General features: G+C 46.4%; 1 long non-coding RNA gene across 1 annotated transcript in view; it reads left to right on the plus strand.

Moving 5' to 3' along the window:
• Positions 1 to 13,578, plus strand: part of LOC144169601 (uncharacterized) — an 83,014-nt gene extending 69,436 nt beyond the window's left edge. Inside the window, exons 2-3 of the long non-coding RNA XR_013322476.1 lie at positions 6,756 to 7,046; positions 13,418 to 13,578. This is a non-coding gene — a long non-coding RNA (uncharacterized LOC144169601). The remainder of the gene's footprint in view (positions 1 to 6,755; positions 7,047 to 13,417) is intronic.
• The last annotated feature ends 1,939 nt before the right edge of the window (positions 13,579 to 15,517 follow it).

A 15,517-nucleotide genomic window follows, 5' to 3' on the forward strand; every position in this document is an offset into this window, starting at 1 on the left:
TGAGGTCACAATATTCCGGCAATTTAAAAAAAGTAACCAGAGCCTCCCGAGCTTTTAATTCGTCTTTGCGACCCAATCGCCCGTTTGCGCGCCATGTCGCGTCCCTCCATCTGTACATCTGCCTCTTTCTCTCTCCTCTTTTCCAGCATTGCATTTTTTACTTGTTTCCACTTAAGAACATTTCCATGTTTTAAGTGATTTCTTGGCTTGTTGGCAGTTATTTTTTACAAATAAATAAAACATCTCGTATATACAATTTAAAGGGACCCTGCAACACTTCTTTCAACTTTTTTGAATATTAAATGCCCGCAGAACGTAGTCACCCAACACACACAGTACTTGGATTAGGGGGTCGCAAAGTACCTCAGCCAAAAATTACTGCTCTATGCCCATCAGATAACTTGGAAACTCGCTCAAAAGATATTTCTCTCTTTCCCCGTCTTGGCGTTCTTCGACCGCTCGAATTACATCATTAAGGCCATGTACAGACTGTTGGTCGGTTTTTCTTCACTTAGAGCAATGAACGCATTCAACAGCAACTTTAAAAATAAAGCCACAAAAACAACGCAGAAACGGAAGGCGTATCTGCTGCGACGAGCAAATCACGCAGTGCCGCTCCATGCTGGCGGTAACTATAGCATTCGCAATGCTTCCAGACGCGAAGGAAAGAGTGAAAGCCGTTTATCGAAAGTGTTTCAGGGTCCCTTTAATGACAACATCCTGTCCAGTCTATATAATTGTAATTACGGCGAGTGCATTTCTCATATAACTGCTCCGCATTGGGAGTAATGGAAAATGCCTAAACCACGTTGCCGATGCCTCGTCCAAGGGTTTCGGGTCCCTGGGTCCCACCCTGCCTAATACTGGTGTGTCACTGGGAACCTTGAGTCCCCACCGTCAAGCGCGAGCTACTCTCGCTTGCAGCGCGGTTCGCGGTCATCACTCAATTTTAATTCGCAGTTGAGTGGGTCCTCCTTCAGTATTTTTTAACCCGTGCACATTTTCTTGCTTTGTGGCCCCACTGCTTCACAAAGGGTCGCCGACTACTTCACAATCAAATATGAATTCCGCACCTTCTCACGATGCTGCACGCGCGCTATCCCCATTTCATCTTCGGGCGGTGGCACGTCAACGTCGCGGCAAAGAACGCCTCCCGAGTCTCGTCGGGCGAAGGTCGGCCACCCGCGTTTACACGCGAGGCGCCCATGATTGCGAGCGCGCGGACAAAGGGCAGCCCGGGTAGTCGAGCGGTGAAAACGCCGAGCTATGGGAACCGGTCCTTGCGCGCGCCCACTCGCACAGATACAACACGTACTGGGCGCTGAAACAAGAAAGCAACGGGACGTCCATCGCGAGCGAGTGGGCCTGTGCGCGTACTTGACACTGAGCGCTCGTTTCGCACGCTAAGCGTATACCACAGCACTACTGATGAAGATCGCTGCCGGGCCATTATTTTCAGCGCTGCTCGCACGCAGTGCGGCTCGCTAGCCGAGAGGACTCCATTCCTCGCGTGACAGCAGCCGTTGCAGCGGCGCTCGGTCTTTGCTTAGGGCGCCTTACAACCAACAGCGATATGCGATGGCTTTCCAACACTGGAGGTGCGAGATTTGCTGGAAAGGTGAAGTTCTGAAACATTCGCACCTCTTTCGAGCCCGAAAGTGTGAAACCAAGCGTTTAGGAGTATTCATTCTTTTGTGATTTTAGGAGAATTCGGAGTAGGGAGCTTTCTGGAGAAAGTGAGTTAGTGAGTGAGTGAGTGAGTGAGTGAGTGAGTGAGTGAGTGAGTGAGTGAGTGAGTGAGTGAGTGAGTGAGTGAGTGAGTGAGTGAGTGAGTGAGTGAGTGAGTGAGTGAGTGAGTGAGTGAGTGAGTGAGTGAGTGAAAAATGCTCGATTATTACAATCCAGATATTGTCTTCACTCATGAGCCGGTCGAAATGTCTTGGTGGCGGGTGAAGCGTCTTCTGCTAAACACGAAGTCGCGAGTGGGCTCTCGGCCGTGTAGAAAGCGCTACGCACGTGTTGGGCAAACCACGGTTGTCCAGATTATTCCTCAGTTGTATAGTATGTCTCGAACCCTAGTCTAGCCTTCTTCCCGGCATATTAACTTAGGCACCAAATTTAAATATCCATTCTCAGGACATGCCTCACTGCGCTATCATTCACGCTTATGCGGCAGCCTCAAAGCTTCGCTAGAGCTCTCGTGTCCGTAAACAGCAACTTGTGCGGGTGTCAGAACGACGTTCCGCTTCACCTTCACAAACTCAATAAATTGTTTTTAATGCTGGCTCCCCTCGGCTTCAGCTCCTCCGGCTCATGTCTTCCACACTGTTGCCATCTACATGTCCCGATGCATTCCCTCCCTGTCTGCTTCATTTCCCGTGCCTCCCAGGCGCCTCCGACGGGGCTGAGCCTGCAGCACGGTGAAGTATTGGGGTGTCAGTGCTGTCTGGGTCGCAATTAAAATTCACATTTGCAAAAACTCGTAAAAATGTCCGGTAGTGAACCTTTCGTATTCTATGGGTCCGCGTACAGCTGGCGAAAGCCATGAAATTCCCTCCCGTTGATGGTAGTGTGGAAATTGTAATCTCTATGTAATCCCGCATCACCCGGGCATGAGACCGCTCGAGTTAAGCCAGCATACCGGCGCGTAACCTCCGTGCATAATCACGCGATGTATTCAGAGTGGTAGGTTTCTTTAAAATCAAGTGCAGCGCAATAAACAAGCAACAGCAGTGGCAGCAGCATAAATGCTGCCGGTTAATTCAATTGTTTGGTCACCTAGGATAATTTGTACGCAGTCACCCGCTGCAGTGTGCGAGCCAATATATTTTCAAGTACGCTATGGTTAATGTGAACTCACTGCATTGAAGCTCTAATCACGAGAGCATATTTTGACGGTTATCACCTTTTCCTTTTCCTTTCCTTTAACCTTGAATCCCACGAGAGATTATGCGATTACAAACAGAAAGGGATAATTTAAAACTTGATCCAGGCAGTATACACAGCTGTTTGCGGGAGGGAGATTCTTAACTGGTCAGCAACAGCCCGCCCCCTCCGTATACCGACAGTAGCAGCAGAATTGCGAGTACGGCTAATCGGTAATTTTTCACCTACGAAAGCAAAGCAGCGCTAAAATAGACAAAATAGTAAAGAATCCGGTCGGGAGGAGTGAAATGAGAGAGCGCCCGACCTGCCTACATTTCTGCATCTTTCAGTCACTTCAGCGCTGACTTTTCATCAAAGCCGAAATACGTAGTACATGCGAGGACGGGATAATAGATTCTTGCAAAAGGAGAGAATTTTTCTGTTCCTATATTTATTACCATCATTTGGTTTCGTTAAAAAACGCGAACTTGTCCCCTCTACGCGTCCTGAAAAATCGACGATTATACCAGGCTCCATGCTGATGTCTGCCCGCGAAATGGTGATATGTCGGTTATATGACACGTCAAACGAAGTAATTAATGTCTAAAATAAAATCACCGTCTTGATTTTGTAATATTTCGATGGTATAACGCAGCGAAGCCTAACAAAAATCATTCTGTTTGGTCTTCATGTTGGATAATTTAAGGGCACGTGCACGGCCTTAATTTCTCTTTAAGGAACACATTTCACAAGTATTGACACTTTCTAGTTGTGAGTCTTTTTTTAAACAAATTATGAAATGCAACCAGTAGGAACTTTGAGGGTACAGGCCCTCTACGATGCGCAGTGCAGCAATACCTATGTTTTGTAAGGCCAATGCCAATGTTCTGTATAACACAACACGGCAGAAAGCGTTATCGTTTCCATGCGCAACCTTGCACTCTGCGTGACCTGCAACCAGCGACCGCAGAGGATAATTTCGATATTTGTCAGTGTGCATTGCACAGCCCATTTTGTGACCGAGAATATAGCGTTCATACTCTTGCGGTTCATCTGAAATGAGAAAATGCTCAAGTGATTATGAGGTTGTTGCTACATGAAAGACGAAGGCCCCAAATGACAGTGACCTCGCGTTCCCAACAGTGCATGGTCGAACCGTTTTGTCGTGGCCCAGTAAACATTATTTCATTCTTTTGTTCACTTTCGGTTCGGTTCAGGTGTGCTAAAAAAATAATCGTTCGGTTTCGGGTTGAGTTCCAGATAAAATCCTGATTCAGTTTCCGTTTTCGTCTCGATTCCGGTTTGAAACCCTGGCTCGAACTCCACTCAGATTTTTCGATTCTCTTACCAGTACACGCACATCGTAACTGCATACACTGACCTCACTATGCGAACGAGTAACTGAATCGCTCTGCAGTTTTATATACTCATGAATTAGGTTGGGGGCGAGCTCAGGAGCTATTGCAACGGAGCACGAGTAATCCTGTTACTTCTAACGGAGCACATAGAGGCCTGTTGTCTTCTAAAAAAGCTGGCTAACTTGTTACATAAACGAAAAAGGGGCGCCGCAAGATTCATGTGTTTGTGTACCTCTATTCTGGTTCGAAGAACCGTTAGGAAAAGACGCGCTGGCTGCGGATTATGAATCCATCATGTGTTACGGTCCAGCCCCCCGAAAGAGGCGAAAGCAAGGGCGGAAGAAGGCAAGAAGAGGTCGCCGAGGATCAGGGCTCTTGGGCGGAGGTCGGGAAAGGTTAATGATAACGGGCCAAGACGGACCACGCCGCTACACGCCTTTCGGACGCCATGGCAGGGCTAGCAACCAGGCTGCCTCGACCGAGGCCCCCCGCCGCTTGCTGTGGCTCTGGCTCGGAGGGCCGTCGGCGTACGTGCACCGCCACGGAGACTGGGAGTTGCGCGGGATGAGTGATTCCGTTTCCGGTGCTGAATTGGGCCCGCGTTATGATTTAAGCCCCGAATTAGCCGGCTTAATTGGTCGTTTGTCAACGTTTGGCCGCTGTCTTTGCTGATTATTTCGCTGTTTATGCTAGCCCTGGTGCGAAGCATAAAATTGACCCCCCCCCCCACCCCTCCGCGTTAAATTGGCTGGTGAAGGTTTGCTGGTGAGGGGCCGATTCGCTTCCCGGCACGGTGATAGGAGGCTCGGCACATCGTCCATAGGTGCGTCAAGCTCTGCATGCGTCTTCGCTCAGGAGAACAATAACGCTTCGCCGCAGGACGTGAGGACAAACCTCCGGCAGAGAAACGGCCAGAAATACGCTCTTGTCGTCGTGTGAGGTCCCCACTGTCCATAACGGAGGTGTGTCAACATCGAAACTTGGTTTGGGAGCGCTCCAAAAAAAAAAAAAAAAAAAGTTCCTGCGATTTTGCAGCCGCCCCATTCCATAGGGGCGATTTCCCGTGCAAGCCGGGTGAACTTCCCAAAGGCAGGTCAAAGGCACGTCAAAGGCACGTGGCTCTCGATTTGGTGTCGGTTGCAGCAGCTTGGCAATTATCTCTCAAGCATGCCATCCCAGGGCAAAGTACACGCGGATGTCTCGAGAACTTGAGGGGGGGGGGGGCAGAAAAATAATTGGTACACCGCCCTCACATAAGAGTTTAAAAAAGTAATGAACAAACATCCCACTTCCAATACGTCTCCTCGCATGTTATGCCCATGTTATGCCCAATATATATATATATATATATATATATATATATATATATATATATATATATATATCGACAAACTCTGGTACGTTGTTAATTCTCCTCGCCGATTTCATAACGACGTTACGACTCCGTATAAACCGCTGGATTTCATTCTTGCATTCATATCAGCAAACAAGCTGTATACCCGGGTGATTACGATTTAAGCTTCACAAGGTTCGGTAAGCTGCGATCCTTGTACTGACAAATGACTCTTCTTTGTAGAATCTGCGCTGCTAATGAGTTCCCGTGTGCACGCTGCCACGAGCCCACAAACAAATAGAAAATGTGGGTTAAGTTAGGCACTGCTAAAGGCGTTTTGTCTTTAATAAGCGCGAGGTTGGAAAGCGGCGACGCAGGAGAAGGTGACGAACCGATTTCCGCTTTTTTAATTAGATTTGCTGATTCCACGGTCATATCAAAACAAACGTCAGTCTGGATCTCCGTCCTGGAGGCGCACGTTGACGATGCCAACTCAAATACATATTTGGAACCCATCAGAACCGTTTCCTAAATAAGATACCATACGCAACTCTGCAACAAGCTTTGTACAACACTGCAGAACTTGGTCAAAATCATAATTCATGAACGTTATCTAGTGCATAGAAATGCTGACATGGAATACAACAGTAGGAAATAAATAAGTTGGGAGCACTGAGGCATTCAACTATAGCACACTAAAATTTGTCCCAAATAATATATCTTCCTCCAAGCTAAGATCCAAACGCACCACTAAATCAAATGACTACCTTGATAAAGCGCAGAGAACTTGCGTATATATATTTATATATATATATATATATATATATATATATATACATACATATATATATCTATATATATATATATATATATATATATATATATATATATATATGTGTGTGTGTGTGTGTGTGTGTGTAGCGGGAAACAATTGCTCGGACACTGGTAAATATAATGAAGAAAATGAGACACACGTCAAAAGAGGAATGGTTTCAATGTTTCGACCGGGGACGGGCCTTCGTCAGAATAACGAAGGCCTGTTCCCGGTCGAAACGTTAAAACCATTCCTCTTTCGAAGTGTGTCTCATATTCTTCATTATATATATATATATATATATATATATATATATACATATTCTGGGCACGGTGTATCCAGAACGGTCATGGCCATAACCAAAACGCTGTTCTGCCTTCTACAGGTCCTGAACGGGTTCGCCGAATTACCAGCGAGTGGGCACGTGTGCGACAGCGAGCACCCATTCGGCGGCGATGCCTGTTCGCAAATCTACAGGATTAGATATGTCCCCCTCACGGAGCCCCCATCCCCTGGTGGTGCTACAAGTTCAACAGCGTCGCCTTTTGAGCGGAGGAGCGTGACGTCATCGGAGCCGACCAGTATAAAAGAAGCGACGCACCAATTCTGCTTCTGTGGGCACGGCGAATCCAGAACGGTCATGGCCATAACCAAAACGCTGTTCTGCCTTCTACAGGTTGGTCCTTACACAAGCTCGTTTCGCAGTGACTTTCGCGGTATTGTTGTTCTGCCATGCCCCAGAAAATTGCTTGAGTTGTCCTATGACTGTTTTATTGCCTGTGAACTGCTTGTTTGTGGAGATATTGAAGTCAACCCAGGTCCAACACAGACTGCACTGCTTCAAGAAATATTGGCAGGTCAAGCTTCCCTTCGGAACGAATTGCTCGATATGAAAAATCAGCTTTTAGAAACGAACAAACTAGTTGACGACCTGCACCGCATTGTCACTGAAATCGAGGGAAAGATTACTGAGCCGTCAGCCATTGCAGAGAAGCCTGAGCAAATTCATTCAACGTTGCAATCTATCGAAAATGTGATGACTTTTCAAACTCGAAAAATTGGTGATCTTGAGGACCGAAGCCGCACATCTAACCTCATCATTCACGGAATTCTAGAGGGTGACAACTAAACAGAAGCCGATTTAATGGGAAAAATAGTCGATGATCTATTTAAGACCAAAGTTGATGTGAAATGTCAGTGCATTCGACGCATTCATAGAATTGGCAAGCAACCCGGTAACCGGCCCGTAATCATATATCTTCAAGACTAACGAAAAGAAGGCCATACAAGATAATGCCAAAAAACTAAAAGGGTCCAAGGTTTTCATCCAGAACGACTACTCCCAGTCTACCCTAAAGAAACGTAAAAATCTTTGGGAAAGCGCGAAAGACGAAAAGGATCAGGGCAAGAAGGTGTACTTGGTTCACGACAAACTCAAGATTGATAAGGAATTATTTGTGTGGAATGAAGCCGAAAGCAAGCGCGTGAAAGTGTCAGATCACACCCCTCAGCAAACGCAGAAATGACGTCACCGCCAGTTTCCAAATAAATAACTAAGGTTAGTTAATGTTAACTCTCGCAGCGTAGTAAATAAAACTGACAAGGTCGAAATAATGCTGCTACAGGAAGATCCCCACATTGCAATATTCACGGAAACTTGGCTTCGTAGTGAAATAAAGGATGAGGATGTTTTTCCCCCCCCAATACACCGTGTTCCGAAAGGACAGGTCATCTAGAGGAGGAGGGGTGGCAGTCTTAATCAAAGACAGAATTGAGGCCGTTCTATTAGAAGAGGTACCCGAAATACAGTGCTTATGCATAAACATTAACTGCTGGGGCCACATGTTTGTTTTATATGCTCTTTATCGACCCCCGGATGCCACACTTGATTACCTACAAAATTTACAACTGCACATGAAAAAACATGTGAACAGCAAAATCATACTTGCAGGCGACTTTAATTTGCCAGACGTCGATTGGGAGCACCTCAGGGCGGGTGCACATAACAGCCAGCACGTAAACGTGATTTTTGATGTCATGCTTACGCATGACATCGAGCAGCTCGTTCATGAGCCAACTCGTGTGCAAGGCGATTCCCGTTCTGTTTTAGATCTAGTGTTTTTTCCTCGCGCTTTTGTTGAACACGCCGTATTAGTTGAGCAAGGCCTTTCTGACCCCCCGCTTGTGAGCATTAGCACACCCTTTGTACCTTCACAGATAAATAAAAAATCAGAAATACGTACCCTCAAAGGCTACTCGCGGGCTAATGACGCGTGTATAAGTGATTATCTCGAAACCTGTCTCCAGGAATTCAGTGACAGTGACAGTGACGTTTGCTCCCTTTAAAACCGCTTCAAGACAATTTGTCATTTCTGCATAGCTAAATTTATCCCTGAGAAAAGCAAACAGGTTTGGAAGCACACGCCTTGGATGACGCGTGACATAATTCACTTGAAGCGCAAAATGAAAAGACTAAACAAGAAGCGGTCTTCTACAGGACTGTTTAGAAACCTACAGAACAACCTTCAAAACGCGATAGAAAGCGCCAGAAATTACTACTTTAATACTTCACTGCCAAGCTTTATCAAAAGCGATCCTACCAAGTTTTGGAACTATATAACCGAGAAAAAGAGACCTGTGTCCCAAATAATCACCGATAGTACAACCGTTACTCATCAGAGAGGCATTGCTCAGCACTTCAACAAACACTTCCACGCTGTTTTTAAATGCAGAGCATTTCTTTAACTCACGATGTCATCCGGCGTTGGCGTGCCTCGGCGTCCGCAACAGCCGTTCCAGGTGCGCCCTCTCCCCCACTCCTCCTCTCCCGCATCACGCTACCCTCCTCGCTCTCAACAACAGGTCAGCACCCCTCCCCCTACACTATATATAAAAAATAATACTTACCGGCGCCTGGTTTCGATCCCACGACCCTGCGGGCGGAACGCAAGGTACATGGTGCTCTACCCACTGCGCCACAAAGCCGACACAGAATGGAAGGCTACGAACGCGCCTTATATCCTTGACTCATTCAAACTACGCCAAGAAGCTGCTGATACAACGCATTCACTACCTGTGGGCGGAACGCGAGGTACATGGGGCTCTTCCCACTGCGCCACAAAACCGACACAGAATGAAAGGCTACGAACGCGCCTTATATCCTTGACTCATTCAAACTACGTCAAGAAGCTGCTGATACAACGCATTCACTACCACCAACTCCCCAAACACTAAACGTTAACGCAATACACCCACCCCCTATGCGACACATTTACTCGAGTCCCCCTCGCGGGGAGATGGGCCCTTTTTTTCTTCTGCCGCTACATGTGTGACTAACGATGCAATATCCAATTCATATAATGTAGGTTTTATTTCCTACACTGCTGTTTTTTCTTTGCTGCTCAATTTGAAAACCAAAACTTCCTGTGGTCCAGATAATATCCCAACTGTGTTCCTTCGTCGTTATGCTCAAATTCTCGCGAAATTTTCAGTTGCTGTTTTTTATGCTTCCTTGCGATCAGCCCAATTACCGGAAGACTGGAGGATGGCCCGCGTGGTGCCTATATTTTCTATATCGATAGAAAGTTGTCGCCCAGTTTCCTTAACTTCGTCGTGCTTCAAAGTGATAGAACATATTTTATGCCACTGCATAAATGAATATTTAGAAGAACACTCAATCTTAACAAAATTTCAGCACGGGTTCAGAAAGGGCTACTCTACCGTTACGCAACTAATTACGATTATCCACTCGCTTGCTTCCGCTGTAGATAAAAAAGACCAAGTTGATGTCATTTTTTTAGATTTTTGCAAAGCCTTTGACAAGGTACCTCACAATAAACTAATTTTAAAACTTAGGAAAACTGTTGTTCCTGAAATTTTTGTCTCCTGGATTTTAGCTTACTTGAACAATCGCAAACAATTTGTTGATGTGGGCGGGCAGCACTCGGGCTGTCTTCCAGTCACTTCTGGAGTACCACAGGGAAGTGTATTAGGTCCCATGCTTTTTCTATTGTATATCAATGACATTGTAGATTTAGTTAACCCTGGTGTTCAGATTCGACTCTTCGCGGATGATTGTATCCTGTATAAAAATGTTAATTCGGCAACTGATCAAGACGACCTCAACAATAGCCTAGGAAACATTCTGAAATGGTGTGATGAATGGGGCATGATTCTTAATGCTAACAAGTGTGTGTATCGTCCTGTCACTCGTAAAAAACCAACACTCAAGCATGTGTACAAACTAGGTTCATGGCCACTGGAAGAGGTGAATAACTATAAGTATTTAGGCGTGACACTAACAAATAACTTGTCCTGGAACCTTCATATCAACAACGTTTGCTCTTCTGCCTTCCGAAAGCTTTGTTATCTAAAACAGAAACTTAAAGGGACCCTGCAACACTCTTCGTGCAGTACAAGTAAACCTGCGCGACGTTTAGATTAGACTTCCAGGAACACCCGAGCCAAATATTACACGTGCACGGGAAGCGGTAAGCGCGCAAATCGCCGTGAAAGACGCGGAAAAACCAACCGCTCTCTCTTCAATTCTCCTCATTATGCACCCCTGGCATGGCCTCCGCGACATCAATCGGGCCACGGCTGCCCTGGCTGTCCTATTCGCTGTCGCTGGTCAACTTCGCGGCTCAATTCTGGCATTTCCTGTGACGATCAGCCGTCGTCGGCGCTGTGTATGAACATCTTGTATGTCTGAACCTGTCCGCATGCTTTTGGTGTTTCTTTTGTTTTGAGTGCACGCGGAGTTTGAGTGACGAACTAAATATTCCACTTTCAACGAGCCCACTCGACAACAAACGTTTATTGCTCCAAAAACGCCCTACCAGCCTGAGCGCTTGCTTGCGAGCAGGCAGCTATGCCTGCTCTTTTGGGGCACCAGACCGGAAATAGACCCGTCCACGTTGCGGGGAAAAGGACGAAACTCCCCGGCCTGTGACATATCGAAGGCCACCGAACAGAACGCCGCGCGCCGCCCCCCTCTCCGGGAGAGAGCGTGAAGCTTTCGTCGCGTTGTCCGCGGTGGAGTTGAGAGGGAACATTTATGCGCGATTTTTCATCGCGCGTAGTTTCGGTGATAGTGAACGGATTTTCATAATTCTTGCGGGAGGAGATTGCTGGGACAATAGACTTTACCCCAAAATACATTCCGAGTAGTCGATGGTAAGTGTTGCAGGGTCCCTTTAAAAGTGCCCCGCCGAGCGTTAAACTTTTAGCTTACGTAGCATTAATAATACCCAAGCTCGAATTCGCATGCACCGTTTGGGATCCGGGCATTTTTCTTCACTTTCTTTCTTTCTTTCCAAATTCTTAATCTGTTTCAATGATCTACCACATCCTCCCCTTTGCATTCCGAGGTTTTCTCGACTGCCAACCCTTATTTCTGTGTTATTTTCAACGAGCCCCTCATTTCCTATTCTGATTCGCTACATGCATAGCGAGGGCCTCTGTTCTGGCAGTCTTGTTGCCAAAGGGAGCTTAAGAGGGTTCAAAGCTGGTCGACCACTCTGGACATGTCGTAGACACTCGAGTCACGACCCGGGGGTTAAAAAGAAGGTCCCCTTCACCCCGATTAGTCCGAATGGCGCTGGCTACCACCCCCAAGCACAGGAAACAAACATACCTAACATAAATACCCCAGAAAGTGAATGGGAAAATCGCCCCGCCGGTAGCGTAGTGGTTATCGCACCAGACCGGTATTCTGGAGGTCGTGGGTTCGGATCCCACCTGGCGGGCATTTTTCTTCACTTTTTTTCTTTCTTTCCAAATTCTTAATCTGTTTCAATGATCTACCACATCCTCCCCTTTGCATTCCGAGGTTTTCTCGACTGCCAACCCTTATTTCTGTGTTATATATATATATATATATATATATATATATATATATATATATATATATATATAGAGAGAGAGAGAGAGAGAGAGAGAGATATATATATATATATATAGAGATATATATATATATATGCAGAACTTTCTGCATATACGCTGTCACTTTCTTCTTCGTTATTCTTACTACGATAAGCTTTTTTTACTGGGAAAGCAAGTTCTTTGTGGAATCAGAACTTGGTTTACCAATTTTTGTTTCGGTTTTTATCCTTCTTCGACGGGATATACTGCACGACGTGTCACATGTGTGCTGGGGTGGTATGCGTATGCTATAAGCCTGCTAAGGTGAGTCAATCGCGGCGGAGGGTTAAAGCAGCCGCTCAGAATATTTTTAACATCGGGGCGCAGCCTGGACATGGGGTAATCCGGCGCCAGCAACAAAACAATGCTTTTATGCAGGAAGGATTTCGCTGGCAGAGATCATGGGTTCGGATAAGCGTTGCAGTGCTTCGTTCTTTGGTGTCGTTCCCATGGAGGCAAGGTATCGCGAAGAAAGGCCACAATGTCGCTGCTTGCATGCATGGGATCAAAGCCAACATGTGGCCCCCTGCCTGAGCGCTGACGGCGAGCGTGGGGGCATTTTTCAGCCTTTTGGGCTATGCCGAAACAGATAGCGCGGTCTGTGGTCCCTTCCGTCTCCAAATCACGATGGTACTTTCTACGGTTTGATGATGCGCGTTTGTTTTTGTATGCAGATATTTATGTTAGGTTTTACATCACTTTGACATTTTATTCCGCTTGGCTCCACCTTTGCGATTCCCACGGGTATTATCCCGTTCGCGGTGTTACAAATGTAGACAAAAAGACAACAAATCCCGTTCCCCCTTCTTTCTCTTCCCTGCAAGGTCTGGGTCTCTTGATGTTAGGTTTTACATGCTGTTACTTAATAAATCACGACAATGTCGGGCTGTGTAAAGATTAAATTGTTGAAATAATCTAAATGAATTTAATGGGACGATATTCAGCTGAGTTGAAGATGTCATCCTCAGTATTACGTTCGTCTTTTCATTGTGTGGTTTTTCTCAGCGAGAAGTTGCCTCCATATCTTTCTTTCCCTTTCCTCACACCCCCTCTACGTATGAACGGCTGCTTGTGGTCTGGTGCGTGTATTCACTACTTGTATCCTTCTGCTTTGTGGTGTTTCAGGTAATCCTCAAGAACGTGAATGATGCTGGACGTGCACCATCATCGGATCGTCAACAAAACACGCAACAGTAGCGTCTCACTTGCCTCTATAAGAAGACGAAGCCTTTGGAGTATCAGCTGACCGGAGGGGGGGGGGGGGTAGCGAATTTACATGGCTGAGCTAGTGCTTAATATGTCTTTCACATAATAAAAGATGACCTCGTTTATTTTCTCATTGAAACCGAAGAGTAGTTGTTCATTAGTTGTAACATCTGTGAAATCTAGTGATCCCTAATATGGACTGCAAAACATGGTCACCGGTAATACCGCCTAATTATTTCTTAGCGATAACGTGGTTTCGAAACAGCAGCACCAAATAAGTTAAAAATGGTATATCGGAAGGCGAAATATTTATTTGCTTTTTCCGCCTAATAAGTGTACAGTTTCACCGGTAAATATGAAACGGAAAATTTGGAAAAAGATTATTTCAGGTTATTACGTAAGTGGCGTAACGAGAAAAGGGGGGTTGCTTCAGAGTTTGAACACAGCAGAGACAGCCTCCCCACCCTATTCCCTCCTCAGTCTGAGACTAGCTAGCATACACCTTCAACTCTACCGGGATGCTTTTCCACATTGCATCACCTCACCTGCCTTCCTTCAACACATCCTATGGTCATGCCCATCCATCCCATCGGATCGCAAGAGCCTACACCCCATAAACACCCACATCACCTCACCCTCACCTAGACACCTTCGTATGCAAGGATAACTGGGCCACCTAGCGGAGGGCACAATATTGCCCGGTGTGGTGCGCTGCACCAGCGCAGATTGGCGCAGATACCCTTGCGCAGTTGGTGGTTTCCCAAATAAAGCTTTCTCTCTTTCTATCTCTCTCTCGGTTTTAGACCTCCCTTTTGGTGCTTCTAACCTCCCTTTTGGTGCTTTCTAACTCACTTTCAGCTCGGCTTCATAAAGACTCGGTAATGAAGGACATGTGGCAAGGCCACTTGATAGCAGTTACACAATATTTCAAGGCCGCTTCATTACAAAATATTTCAAGGCCCCTTCAAGGCCATTTCAGGCCATTTTAAAGTGACTTTCCACAAAAGTGTCCCTTACGGCGCAGGAGGGTGCTGCCTAAAGACACATGTGGAGTCACCACCACAGTGAAGTCATCACCAGAGATGTCAGTCATTGAGTTCTGCTGCATTGAGTTCTGCAAGCCATTTTAAAGTGCACTGACTGAGAAAATGAGGGATCATCTGGTATGTATTTCAAAAACTGAATTACATAAACAATGATGTTGGCACGAGAGTAGGGGGGTAAATATATTTGAAAAACTATTACTTTCATATGTACAGAAACACGTCTTTTTTGGTCGAGGTCACAATGCACAGGGCTCCACCCAAGAGAGAGCTAGAAAACTTTATTATCTAAACAGCCCTGGTCCGGGCCGTCGCGCCACAGCCCCAAAGCTTCTCGTTACGGGTGAGGGCGAAGCTCTCTCCTTGTCTGGGGGACCGACTCCCGCCGGCGCGTCTCGGGTTTCCGGTTTCTCGGAGAGCTTGGCTTTCTGTTCCCGGTTATTTCACTTTGCCGTTGGGCTTGAGGTGATTTGTTACATCATCATTGCGGGTAAATACATGTCCTTAAGCCCTGCTAGTACGCCACGAAACTTCTGCAATGTCAGAATCTGGTCTACTGACGGCTGTACAGGAAGTGTTGGAGGCCGGCCGAGTGAAGAATTAAAGGCTAGAGACGTGAACAATTACGGCATTGCCGCAAATCATCCTTAATGCAACAGTTAAGAACACAAACCTCTCCCACCTCTCCAAGTAGGCTGTACCCACAATCGACATTATTACTTCATGTAATTGTTTTTCATGGCGCCTGCGTGACCCAAAGCCTCACGAAATTTGCCCTGTCAAAAAGCCTTGAATCAAATTTGGTGGTGGTGCGGAGAAGGGGGGGGGGGGGGGGGGGGGCGGGCGGGAGGGCTGCTACTGGGCTATGAGGCGCGCCGTAGTGGAGGTTTACAGATTATTTTAGACCACCGGGGTATTTTCGACACGCGCCAAAATCTCTCCACACAGCCGTTCTCATTTTTCGCCTCCATCAGGC

Source organism: Haemaphysalis longicornis, unplaced genomic scaffold, assembly GCF_048455015.1.
Source record: "Haemaphysalis longicornis isolate Haplotype H1 unplaced genomic scaffold, Haemaphysalis longicornis Haplotype H1 scaffold_1, whole genome shotgun sequence".
Taxonomy (NCBI): domain Eukaryota; kingdom Metazoa; phylum Arthropoda; class Arachnida; order Ixodida; family Ixodidae; genus Haemaphysalis; species Haemaphysalis longicornis.